The sequence below is a fragment of the Saccopteryx leptura genome, chromosome 6 (assembly GCF_036850995.1).
Source record: "Saccopteryx leptura isolate mSacLep1 chromosome 6, mSacLep1_pri_phased_curated, whole genome shotgun sequence".
Lineage (NCBI taxonomy): Eukaryota > Metazoa > Chordata > Mammalia > Chiroptera > Emballonuridae > Saccopteryx > Saccopteryx leptura.
Genome location: NC_089508.1, coordinates 412,465 through 425,642, shown reverse-complemented (window position 1 = coordinate 425,642; position 13,178 = coordinate 412,465). Strand labels below are relative to the sequence as shown.

General features: G+C 44.1%; 1 gene segment (V, D, J or C); it reads right to left on the bottom strand.

The window, feature by feature from the left end:
• Positions 1-13,178, bottom strand: part of LOC136375776 (immunoglobulin heavy variable 3-23-like) — a 134,759-nt gene that overhangs the window by 86,729 nt on the left and 34,852 nt on the right.

Sequence of the window (13,178 nt, the reverse complement as noted above, 5' to 3'; positions counted from 1 at the left end):
ATGCCCCAAAGTGGAGGATCCAGTCTGGAATCACGGGGCATTGGGTATTGGCCTCTAGCAAATTTAGTTCAGGGTTAAGGGCTGTTTCCTGAATTCAGAATACTCCCTTAGCATACACAGTATGCTTTTGACATCTCTGGACACAGTGAATTGGTCTTATTAAAACTCAACAACTCTGTATGGAGACCCCAAGCAAGGGCTTTATGACACCACCAGGGAGCCCCTTTCTTGAAACTGCCAGATACCCTGATACAGTAGACACTATGTTAAGACCAGAAGCTCTCAGGGTCTTTGGAGACATCGTAATTCTTTGGAGCCTCTAGTTGAAGGTCCAATTGAAGTATGCCTGTATGTGGTTCTAAATATTCTATATGAACATTCAGTATATATATATATATATATATATATATATATATATATATATATATATATTTAAGAAATAAAAAGGACCAAAGCTTTATTTAAAGTAAATGTAACATAATATATACAGATAGCACATGGTACATTCAGTATATTATACACACACACACACACATACACAAACACACACACACACAGACACACACTTGATTCAGTCCTCTGCAATCTACTCTGAATCTTCATAAGGCACCTGTATTTTAGTGACCTCCCATGTGAAAAGCACAGGAAATATAGGTACCAGTTTTTCAAAATCTAAGGTGTCACTAATTAATGCAGCCCCCGCTTTTTGGTCGTCAAATTCCCAACACTGTCCCATATTAGCCCTGTGTGGGCTGTGACAGCAGACGTGCATGCCCTCTGCCTCTCAGGTGTACTGCTCATGGTTCTCCACGGAAGCAGAATTAGATAAAATGTATATTTATACTTACATTGGCTTTTTAATTTAATGGGCACACACATTATGCAGTGTGAGAAGTCCAAAGTCCATGACGTGCTGTTGCAAGCAGCAGACCCAGGGGAGATGCTGAGGTAACTCAGCCTGGTGTGAAGGCTGCGGACCAGGGGTGCCCAGGGCAGGGGCAGACCTCTGTCCCAGCTCCGGAATCCAGCACACAGGCAGGAAGGGCTAAGCTTCTCCTCCCTGTACCGCGCTGTTCCCCTCAGTCCTTCAGTGGAGAGGCGATGCTCACCCACACGGGGGAAACGTGCTATTTTTCTGAGCCACGAGCTCAAAGGGTACGCTCACCTGTGAACACACTGTGCACAGACCCAGAAAGACGGTTTATCCAAGTATCTGAGAAACTATGATCCAGTCAAATAGAAACAAGACAACAGTCTCAACCATGCTGTTAGGAGATGGGTTGCTCAGTCAAAGACAATATTCATCTGCATAATACGTTGAGAGGAGGGAGAAGCAACCACGTTAGACTTATCTGGTGATCACTTTCTTAGGTATCTACATGTTGAATGTTGGCTACAGAAGAAGGTGCCCTGCCTTTGTCTGTTATTCTGAGTCCTGTTGGTTGTCCGGAGCGCCCCCTGGTGTCCTGAGCGCCCCCTGCAGCCCGGCCCTCCCGTCCCCGCAGGGAGGTTTGTTTCTGGGTTCACACTGACTTCCCCTTGCTGTGTCTTTCATGGAGTGATACAGGGCCGCATCCTCGGCTCTCAGACTGTTCATGTGCAGATAGGCAGTGCTTTCGGAATTATCTCATGAGATGGAGAATCTCCCTTTCACAGATGCAGCATATTCTGTGGTGTGAGCATTGACTTTATTTCTAATAAAACCTATCCACTCCAGTCTCTTTCCTGGAATCTGGGGGATCAAGGTGATATAATAGTCACTGAACGTGAACCCAGAGCCTTTATAGGAGAGTCTCAGAGACCTCCAGGCTGACTTAGGTACCACCAGACTCTCTCAGCGTCACCTCACATGGGCCACATGAAGGCAAGACAGACTCCTTAGGAAATGGCACACACACACACACACACACACACACACACACACACACACCTGTAATATTTGTCTGTAATGTTACCATGTAAAATGTCAAAGTGAGAGTCGACTGCAGCCCCAAACTACATGGTGCTTCCTCTGGGTTAGCTCCTGGGGTAAATGGAGTCAGCAGAGTCCCTGGGGCTGGGGCTGCTCTCCCAGAGCTGCAGGGGCAGGGCTGGGGCTATGAGCACATGGAGCTCCTCATTTACATGCGCTCCTCCCCTGAGGGACAGAGAAGTGAAGTCCCTAGGTCTATCCTAGACTCAGAGTAACAGGCGTCCTCCTTGTGAGAGTGTAGACCTTAGGGTATTTTGGATATTTCAATCATGTTAATTCTCCTTCTCCTTAAAGACTATGTGATTCTGTATTGTTGGTAGGTAGCGCGATATTGACGGGGAACGAGAGCACCGCGGGTTGGACATTATATTCTATTAGGACGTGGAAAGCCTGCTATAGATAAAAGCTGCCACATTCCATTTAAATTACTTTGCTAAAAGCATATGGACTCCACAGGCTAATTACCCCATTGTGCCCTCAGAGTCCATCATGTCATTGAGCCATTGGACCTGAACACTTAAGAAAAGACAGGTTTTTGCAGCCCCGTGGGTAAAACCAATTCTTACCCAGACTGTGGGGAAGGTGCTTCTGTGTTTCCACCTTGAGACGTGCGCTGTGGAAGTCAGAAGAAAGACCATAGCGGCCTGTCAATCTAGCGTGGAAGAAGGATCTGATTGGTTAATGGGAGGAATCAACAGCGAGCCTGCAAAATTTATAGAAACTGATTGGTTATCTCGCAGCAAGCTCGTCCTTCCCAACGCTAAAGTATAAACACGGGTTCAACAGAGATCTGGCCCGTCTCACTCTTCCTGTCCTTCTTTCTGTCTTCCTGCTGAGAGACACGCACCAGCCACGCTTGCAGCCAAGCTGTGTGTCTGACCGCTGGACGGACTCCCGAGTCCAGGCTTTGAGCCGCGGCTGGACTGGACTGAGCTTCACGTGGGCTAAAGCGCGGAGTGGGCTACAGGGACGGTCATCTTCATCCTGGGCTTACTAAAGACAAGGCTGGGCTTGTTCGCTGTGACACAGAGGGGAAAGTGACATGGAGAACCTGTGACCAACCTTCTAAGTCAACCCTGAGTAAGTCCTAGTGCAGAAGCCTAAGCTGCTCTAAGCGCGGGTCCAATAAAATGCTTTCAATATGACACCGTAAATGAGCCCCATCACAACCAGTTTCAGAACCTGTATCACTTCCAATTTTTTTATCTTCTTCAACTTCTTTTTTCAATGTCTATTTTAGAAATTTTACTTAGAAATTTAAATTTAATAGTGTGACGTTGTCCATGAGTACATAGGTTTCAGGATAACATTTCAATGACATTTGAACTGTTCATTAGGTTGTATACCCATCCTGCAAAGTAAAATAATTTTCCACAATTGTATATTTGTCTCTCTTTACACTCTTCCCTCCTTCAACACCCCTACACCCCCTTCTTCTGGTAACCACTGCACTCTTATGTGTGTCCATGAGTCTCAGTTTCATATTCCACTTATGTGTGAAATCAAACAGTTCTTAGCTTTTTTCTTTAGTGTCTTTTAAAACTTTTATTAATTAATGAATTTTAGAGAGAAAAGGAGATAGAGGCAGAGAAGCATGGTTTGCTATTCTACGTTTTCATGCTGTTATTGCTTGATTTTTGTATGTTCACTGATCAGAGGTTGAACCTGCCATCCTGACATGTTGAGATGACACTGTAAACAAGTAGCTACCAGCCAGAGCCCAATTTTTATTGTCTTATAATTTTCCAAGTGTAGGTCTTTTACAACCTTGGTTAAATTTATTTCTAGATATTTTATTTTTCTCTGAAGCAATTGTGAATGAAAGTGTTGCATTAGTTTCCATTTCTGATAGTTCATTATTCCTGCATGAAAGTGCAACGGAATGCTGCATATGTGTTTTGTATCCCATTGCCTTACTGAACTCATTCCTCAGTCTGTTAGTGTCCTGGAATAGTCTATAGGGTTCTTTATACAGAGTATCATGTCATCTGCAAACAATGACGGCTTTACTTCTTCCTTTCCACTTTGGATGCCTTTTATTTTTCCTTCTTGCCTGATGACTGTGGCTAAGACTTCCAGTGCTAAGTTGCACAGAAGTGTGGATAGTGGACATCCTTTTCTTGTTTCTTATCTTAAGAGAAATGGTTGTAGTTTTCCTCACTGAGTATCATGTCCACTGTGGTTCTGTCACATATGACCTTTATTAGGTTGGGGTGTGTTTCCTGTATTTACACTTTGCTGAGAGATTTTGTCATCAAGAGGTGCTGAATTTTATCAAATGATTTTATATATCTATTCATAGAATCATGTGGTTTTTATCACTCATTTTATTTATGTATAGCACACTGATTAATCATATGTAACACACTGATTGTATGTATCACATTAATTAATTTGTAAATAATATACCACTCTTGCATTCCTGAAACACATAACATTTCACAGTGGTGTGTGAACTTTTCAATGTATTTTTGAATCTGGTTGCTAATATTTTTATTGAGGATGTTAGCATCTATGTTCATCAGAGATATTGGCCTAAAATTATCTTTTTTTATAGTGTCGTTATCTGATTTAGGAATTTAGATATAGCTGGCCTCCTAAAATGAACTTGGGAGTCTTCTCTCCTCTTGAATATTTTTGGAAAAGTATGAGAAGGATAGTTGTTCGTTGTTCTTTGAATGTTTAGTAGAATTAACCTGTGGAGCCATCTGGTCTAGGACTTCAATTTATTGATAATTTTTTTATTACTGCTTCAATAACACTGGTGGTAATTATGCTATTCAGGTTCTCTGATTTTTCCTGATTTGGTTTAAAAGACTGGGTGTTATTAAGAATAGATTCTATATCATCTAGATTGGTGAAGCCACTGTGGAAAGCAATATGAAGTTATCCCAAAAAGTTAAAAATAGACATGCCTTTTTAAATGGACCTCGAATTCCATTTCTGGGAATATATTCAAAGAACCACAAAACAGTAATTCAAAAGGATATATAAATCTGTATGCTCATTGCAGGATTATTTACAATAGTTCATGTCTAGAAACAGCCTGGCTGGGTAGTGGCACAGTGGATAGAGCATCGGACTGGGATGCAGAGGACCCAGGTTCGAGGCCCTGAGATTGCCAGTTTGAGTGTGGGCTGATCTGGTTTGAGCAAAACAGCTCACCAGCTTGAGCCCAAGGTTGCTGACTCGAGCAAGGGATCACTCAGTCAGCTGTAGCCCCACGGTCAAGGCACATATCAGAAAGCAATCAATGAACAACTAAGGTGTTGCAACAAAAAACTGATGATTAATGTTTCTCAACTCTCTCTATTCCTATCTGTCTGTTCCTATATATCCTTCTCTCTAACTCTCTCTCTGTCTCTGTAAAAAAAATCTAGAATCAGACCACCTTTCCATCAGTAGATGAATGGACATAAAGGTTGTGGTATATTTATGGAATACTTGTCAGCCATAAAAAGGAAGGAAATCTAACCATTGCAAAAGCATGGATGTACTTAGAGATTATTATGATGTGTAAAATAAGCCACTCAGAGAAGGATAAGTACCTTATGATTTTACTTTTACATAAAAACTATTGAACTACATAAAGTAAGAAACAAAACAGGAACAGACTCATAGATACAGAAAACAGAAGGACAGCTGTCAGATCGATAAATGTTGAGGGGCTGGGTGATAATGGTTAAAATATTAAGAAAAGAAAAAACATATGCACACAGACAACAGTGTGGACTGCAGGAGAGGAAGGAGGGAGGTAAGGAGTGTAGAGGGGATAACTGGTGATGGAGGAGACTTGCTTAGGAGTGGGGGACACACAATGCAATACACAGATGATGTGTGGTGGGGTTGTGCACCTGAAATCTGTATGGTTTATTAACTTATGCTACTCCAATAAATTCAGTATACATTTAAAAAAATGTATTTTCCAAAGTGATTGATTTCATGGGGGTACATGGGATCTCTTCATTGCATTAGGACTTGTTTCTGTCCAAACCTGTCACAGCGAAAGAGAAAATAAGATGGCAGCCGAATAGAGCTAGGACTGCATCCTCTAACTATGACAACAGTGTCTCCTCTGCTCCTGGCTCTCTCTGGAATTTTCAGGGTTAAAAGCCACATCATATATGAATGTTTAGTGTAAAAAGACATCGAGAGATAGTCTCCAGATCAGTCTAAAATGCCCCAATTCATTTCTGAAAATAAGAGACTGTCAATTACATCACCAGCAATGAAGCATTATAAAGACAATCTAAATTAAAAGAAATAAAAGAAAAGTAGAGAGAGACTCTTTTAAGGGTCTTTTACATCCACAAGCTCTAAACTTACTTTTGTTGTTGCTAAACACTAACATGAGTCAGCTAAACACTAATTTACATGCTGTTCCACAACCACAGTGTTTCGTGCTTCTCCATCCCATAATAAATTCTCTGCAGGTCTTGTCCATGTGTTGATACACACAGGGAGAACGTCCTCACCATCTTCAGTAACCTGGGGCTGGAAGTCAGTGAGCACTGCAGGGGCTGATTCTCTAAGCTTTCAAGAAATAATCACTGCCTGTTGCCTTTTGTGCACCGGGACTCCATCAGAGGGAGAGGGGAGGAAAGAAGACACACACACACTTGGAGAACTTTCACTGCCCTCAGTGCTCTCTGGGGGCAGCCTTCTCCTCCCTCCTCCCCCAGTGGTTTCCAACCTCCTGTCAAGTGACTGAGTGCACACAGCACACGAGTCATCAGTCAGCCCTCTGTCAGGTACTCCTGAGATTCAGGCACCACACGGACATGATCAGATACAACCTCTGGAAAAATTGTGGAAACAACATCTTAATATTAAAATGCTCAAGCTGTAGTAATCCTTTAATTTTTGTGACCAAAGATCTTCCCTAGTTGCACTGATGTCCTCTTCTTCACGAGCACCTCAGCCATCTCCCTGTGACCTGGAGGATGGAAGAACTGAGCATTCATGGGTTTTCCCAGTAACACCTCTACCTTGCTCTGGGATGACATAGCGAATCCTAAAAGGTTCATGGACCCTCCTCAATTCCAAAGCTGCCTTTCCACTAAATCTGTTTAAGCCTCTTGTGATACTCAACGAGGAAATTTTGTCTGTTGAACCAAACAGCAGATAAAAATTGTACTTGAACATCAGTGTAAGGAAAGACATGATTTACTTTTAACAACTAATACCGCGGCTAACCTCCAGGGAGTCCGTCCTGAATTCAGTGACACTGCAATGTTAATCTGCTCAAATTGCTGTAGCAACAGACCAGCGCCTGGGTGTTTAAAAACAACAGACATTTATGTCTCAGCCATCTGAACACTGGGAAATACCAGAATAGATTCTGGCATATTTCATGTCTGGTGGAGTCCATGTCCTAAAAGGTTGATTTTCAGCTGTAATCTCAGAGGGTAGATGGAGGTGGGGAGCTTACTCAGTTCTATTTATAGGAGCACACACCCCGTTCATGAGAACTCCACCCTCATGAGCTAAGCAAGTCCAAAGTCCCTGCCTCCTAACACCATCATAGTTGATATTGGGTTTAGTTTGTATAATTCTTAGGAACACAAACGTCATGTCCACAACAACACCAAAAAAATCAAATCATAATTTTACCCAATTGGAAGGCTAATCCAACAGGGCTCCCCCAAATGAGAATCCTCTTCATCCCCTCACAGACACCTGCCAGTCCACAGGAAGGTAACTTGGCTCCAGATTCCTGTGGTGCATGAGGCCCTGATACTCAGGGTACCATGATGACTGGACACTGACCCTCAGGAATGTCTAGATTCTTACTGCTGAAACCTGTGTGTTCTCTTATGTGACAGGACTTTTAGAGATGATTATGTTAGGGATTATTAATTTCAAGTTGTTAAGATGGGAGATTATCCTGACTTATCTGGTTGACACATCACTGTAATTAAAAGTATCCTTTCCAACAGGAAGCTCAGTATAATCACTATAAAATATTGTAAACATTGAAAGAAGATATTGGGGTGGGTTTCACCTGTCCCTAGTGAATGAAGATCAATAAGACTGTGTGTGCCAAGGAGGACGGAGACCTATGGTTGGTGGTCCTGGGAGAGGATTCTAATCATTGTGATGCCAGGTGTGCCTGACAGGAGGTTTGGCCATTGTAGGAACAGATGGACACAGAGGAGAGAGAGAGCCTGAGCTCAGCACACAGGTGTTTGGATGTGCTGGCATGTCTGCTTGAGGGAAATATTCCCAATCACAGGGAAGACAAGAGTACTGAAGATGGTTTCTCCGTAGAGAAACAAACTTAGAAAATACAAGAAATTGTTGAAGAAGAGTTTAGTGATAACTGTTGACATGTCATCTAAAATCAGGCAAAGTAACAGCCTCATGTGTTGTCTGCAGTGAAATTATGAGAAATTAGAGCCACAGAGAAGAAGGAAGAAATGTCACCGGACGCAGCTGGGAGCTTTAAGAAGAAACCCCGCTCCCACAGGAAGCCCCTTCCTTCCCCACCTCCCTCTGCACCTGCTCCTGGGGCTGGTCTCAGGCTCCGTGGGTCCGGAGCGCCCCCTGGTGTCCTGAGTGCCCCCTGCAGCCCGGCCCTCCTGTCCCCGCAGGGAGGTTTGTGTCTGGGCTCACACTGACTTCCCCTCGCTGTGCCTCTCGCACAGTAATACACGGCCGTGTCCTCAGTGGTCACAGAGCTCAGCTGCAGTGAGAACCGGTTCTTGGACGTGTCTCTGGAGATGGAGGTGCGGCTCTTGAGGGACGGGCTGTAGTAAATATTTCCATCATACTCTATGCACCCCATCCACTCCAGTCCCTTCCCAGGGGTCTGGCGGATCCAGCTCCAGCAGTAACCACTGGTGATGGAGTAACCAGAGACAGCACAGGTGAGGGACAGGGTCTGCGAGGGCTTCACCAGTCCTGGGCCCGACTCCTGTAGCTGCACCTGGGACAGGACACCTGGGGACAAGGAGCATCAGTCAAAGTCAGTCACAGGCAGTCACAACAATCCCATAGACCCGTGTCTGACATCTGAGACACTCACCCTGGGGGGCTGTCACCAGGCACAGGAGAAGACCCAGCAGTCTCATCTTCTTCTAGACCACAGCTCTGCTTCCCCAGAGACCTCAGCCCTGTGTGAGGAGAGAGCTGTGAGCCCCACAGCCCAGAGAGGATTTACCCTGCAGCCTGAGGAGAAATTTGCATATGGTGCAGTGTTTTCCTAATAAGTGGAGAGGGACTGAGGTCTGTTCCACTGGTCATTTTAGGGTCCTGTGAGGCCTTCTCACCGTTGAAGTTCAGTCAACTATTATTTAGAAGCTTGAATAGATAAAATATGAGTGTAAAATGTGTGGAGTTTGTATTTGAAGGTAAATTTGTACCCCTGGAACACTACTGTTAACTGTTACGCAGGACTGAGTTCAGGCTCTCTGATCTTCCCACATCTTCTCCCTATCTTCTCTTCTGAGATGTGGTTCTCATCACATGATAGGGGTTGTCACATTGTTTCATAACTTAAGAGTCATACTGCCCTGTGCTACATCCATTGTGTCTTTGGGGCTTGACAGGACATCATAAGGTGAAAACATCAAGTGGGACCACAACTGATGGCTTCCATCATGCAGGTTGAAACACACAGTCACTTCTGTACACCTGTCTTCAGTTGGACCATCAGTCCTCTAATATTTATGGCTCCAGTCATAGGTTTGAGTAAGCAGCATTTTCCAGGTCAATAACCCCATCCCAACCAACAGCTTATGTTAGTTTGTTCAGCACTGAAATTTCACCTAATCACAGCTGATTTTGGGGTCATCACCAGGGACAGTTAGAACAATTCACTATCATTTTCCAGTATCCATGTCTCACGCACAGACAATTACGTGGCTGAATGTGGATGAGGTGAGAATTCCCTGGGGTTTTGGAGATCTTGACTGTGGCATGAGTCTCTGAATTCTCTGGTTTGGTTTCATGATTACCGGCAGTTTTAGTGATTTTCTCTTTGCCTTTTCTAATGTAATACCCTCATTCCTCAGGTCAGGTAAACCATGTAGAAGTGGTCCTTGGTGTGCAATATGACCTATGAAAATCAGTTACACCATCCATATGTGGAAAGTAACCACTGGATGGGTACAAGGACTCTCTGTGACCCAGTGAGAAGGACTGAGGTGCATGGAACACCTGACCCTCATTAGTCCCTATTTCGACCACAGTGACATCTGAAATCTGAAATGAAAGTTGTATTAGAGAACCATTCATAAATGTTGAAAGCTTGATAATTCCCTGATACTCACTGCACAGCCTCCATGGACCAGTCACAGTCCTTTGAGAAAGGCAGGAGAAGAATGTGTCACACTGTTTTAGTAGTGTGCTGTCATTGTCATCGAGGGACCTGACATCCCCTTCTTTCCGGTGCTTCTTTCCTGCAAACTGGCTCAGGGTATAAGATTGATTGGACAACCTTGAATCTCTGTGATAGTTATTCAAGATACAGTCCTTTTTTACTTTTGGAATAGAGCTCTTCCATATAGAACTTCCATATAGAACAAGTAAGACTTGAGTACACATTAGAGCTATTAAAATTCTAGAAACACAGTGATCAAATTGACAATGTCAAGCTCTGTGTGACCTGACTTTTTTGATTGCTTCCTGGAGTCTTTGCCACCAAGGTAACTGTGCCCCTCTTGTCTTTGGTGTTAAGGTCTGTCATCTGGGAGGTTCCACAGCAGTGACAACCGCCTCCACCAAAGTGTCTCATGTTCGAGATCTTGGTTTACAGTATTATTCTTAAGTAAAATAGAACAGGACTTCTCAGAGAGAAGGCAACATTAGGGTTGTGGAGGAAACATTGGTCCTGGAGCATCTTGCACTGAGGGAAGGTGAGGAGGTGACAGAGAACACACAGGACATTTGAAAGAGACCCAGAGACCTCAGGGTAGAGCTGCCAATGCACAGAAAACTTCCAACAATTCTAACACCAATTTAATAACAGTGGTGGATTTTAATCACATATAGAATAAATCATATTAGTCATTACCTACCCAATGAATCATTCAATAAGTAATGCCAATTAGGATACTAGACACATCTATCTTAAATGATAAACTCCAGAAACAGAGCTTATTGTGAGATCAAAAAATATATTTTTTCCCACCTTTCTAAGGTCTTCTGTTTGGGAAAATAATCAAATTAATAGGACACAAATAAACATGAGGAAATGTAAAAATTAATTTCAGATGTACATATGAGGATTCCATTGGAATATGAGAACCATGGATGGGACAGCTGAGGCTTCTAAGCCACCTGCAGCCAGGAGAGGTGGTGGGTTGTGGTGTGGACTCTGTAGGGCAGGGAGACAATTCACATGGGGATGGACGTTCAAGTGTGTGGTAAATAAATGTCTGCTGGGAAATCTTTAACAAGTGAGCAGAGAGACATTGAACAAATGGGATATTGCGTCCATGACACGCTCCTGTCCTCAGGCTGACCCTAGCACACAAAGAAGGAATCACAGTTTCCATGGGGCTGGGCTTCCTGTTTTACCTGGTTCTCATTCACCTGTGGGGAGGCCAGGTGGTTTAAGGTTGTTTGGGGCCCGGGAGCAGAAAAATATATTGGGTCCCTTGTCATTAGAAAAGAGTATAAAATTGGGATTTTATGGGGCCCTTCAGAAGTCAGGGCCAGTGGCATGCACCAGGTGTGCCATTATATGATATCTGCCTCTGCAGAAGACTCATGTTTGGTGAGCTGTGGGAGACACAGCACAGAGGTGAAAACATACATGTTCACCACAACAAACATTACACACAGAGTCACAAAGTCATGTGCAAGCAAGTTAGCATGAGCACACCCACATACACACACTCCCTTCTGTAAAACACCCTCTGCTATTAGTGAACATGAATGTCACCTGCCTCCAGTTTTCTGTGATGCTCTGAGGTCCTGATACTCATGATACTGTGATCCTCAAGAATGTCTAGATATTTATGATAGGACCTGTGTGTGTTTTCTTAAGTGACATCATTTGCATACATTATTAAGTTAAGGATGATTAAGTTGAAGATGATGACATGAAAAGTTATCCTAAATTTTGTTTTTGGGACATAAATGTAATCACAAGTGTCCTTTTTCAAGGAAAATTAATGAAATTTATAATAAAAATGTTGTGATCGATTAAACCAGGTGCTGATGTAAGTTTCCACCTCCACCTGGGTGAATGAGAATCAAGAGGTTAACACCGTGTGAACGGGAGGACAGAGACCTGTCGGTGGACATCTTCCGAGATGATCCTAAATTCTATGGGTCCAGGTGTGCCTTTCAGGAGGCTGGGCCAATGCAGGGACATGTATGCAGGGAGGGGACAGACGGCCTGAGATCAGCCCATAGGGATCTAGACTGTGAAGGTTTCTCTGTTTGAGGGAAATGTTTAGCTCTCTGAATAGTTTATTTGTTAGGAAAAAAAGAGAAAAATACAGAAACTTGGTGAAGGAGATTTCTGTAATAACTGCTGACAAGTCCTCTGCAAACAGGAAATGTTACAACTTTGTTTGTTGTCTGCAGTGAGAATATGAGAAATTACAGCCACAGAGAAGAAGGAAGAAATGCCCCTGGATGCAGCTGAGAGCTTTGAGAGGAAACCCGGCTCCCACAGGAAGCCCCTTCCTTCCCCACCTCCCTCTGCACCTGCTCCTGGGGCTGGTCTCAGGCTCCGTGGGTCCGGAGCGCCCCCTGGTGTCCTGAGCGCCCCCTGCAGCCCGGCCCTCCCGTCCCCGCAGGGAGGTTTGTGTCTGGGCTCACACTGACTTCCCCTCGCTGTGTCTCTCGCACAATAATACACGGCCGTGTCCTCGGCTCTCAGGCTGCTCAGTGAGAGATAAACTTGGCTCTTGGATTCTTCTCTCTTGATGCTGAGTCGGGATTTCAGCGTTGGGTTATAACCCGTGTTTCCATCATTCCACATAGCACCGACCCACTCCAGCCCCTTTCCTGGAGCCTGGCGCACCCAGTGCACATGATAGCTCGTTAAAGAGAATCCAGACACAGTGCAGGTGAGGGACAGGGTCTGCGAGGGCTTCACCAGTCCAGGGCCCGACTCCTGCAGCTGCACCTGGGACAGGACACCTGGGGACAAGGAGCATCAGTTCCAGTCAGTCACATGCAGTCAGGACATCCCATAGACCCGTGTCTGACATCTGAGACACTCACCCTGGGGGGCTGTCACCAGGCA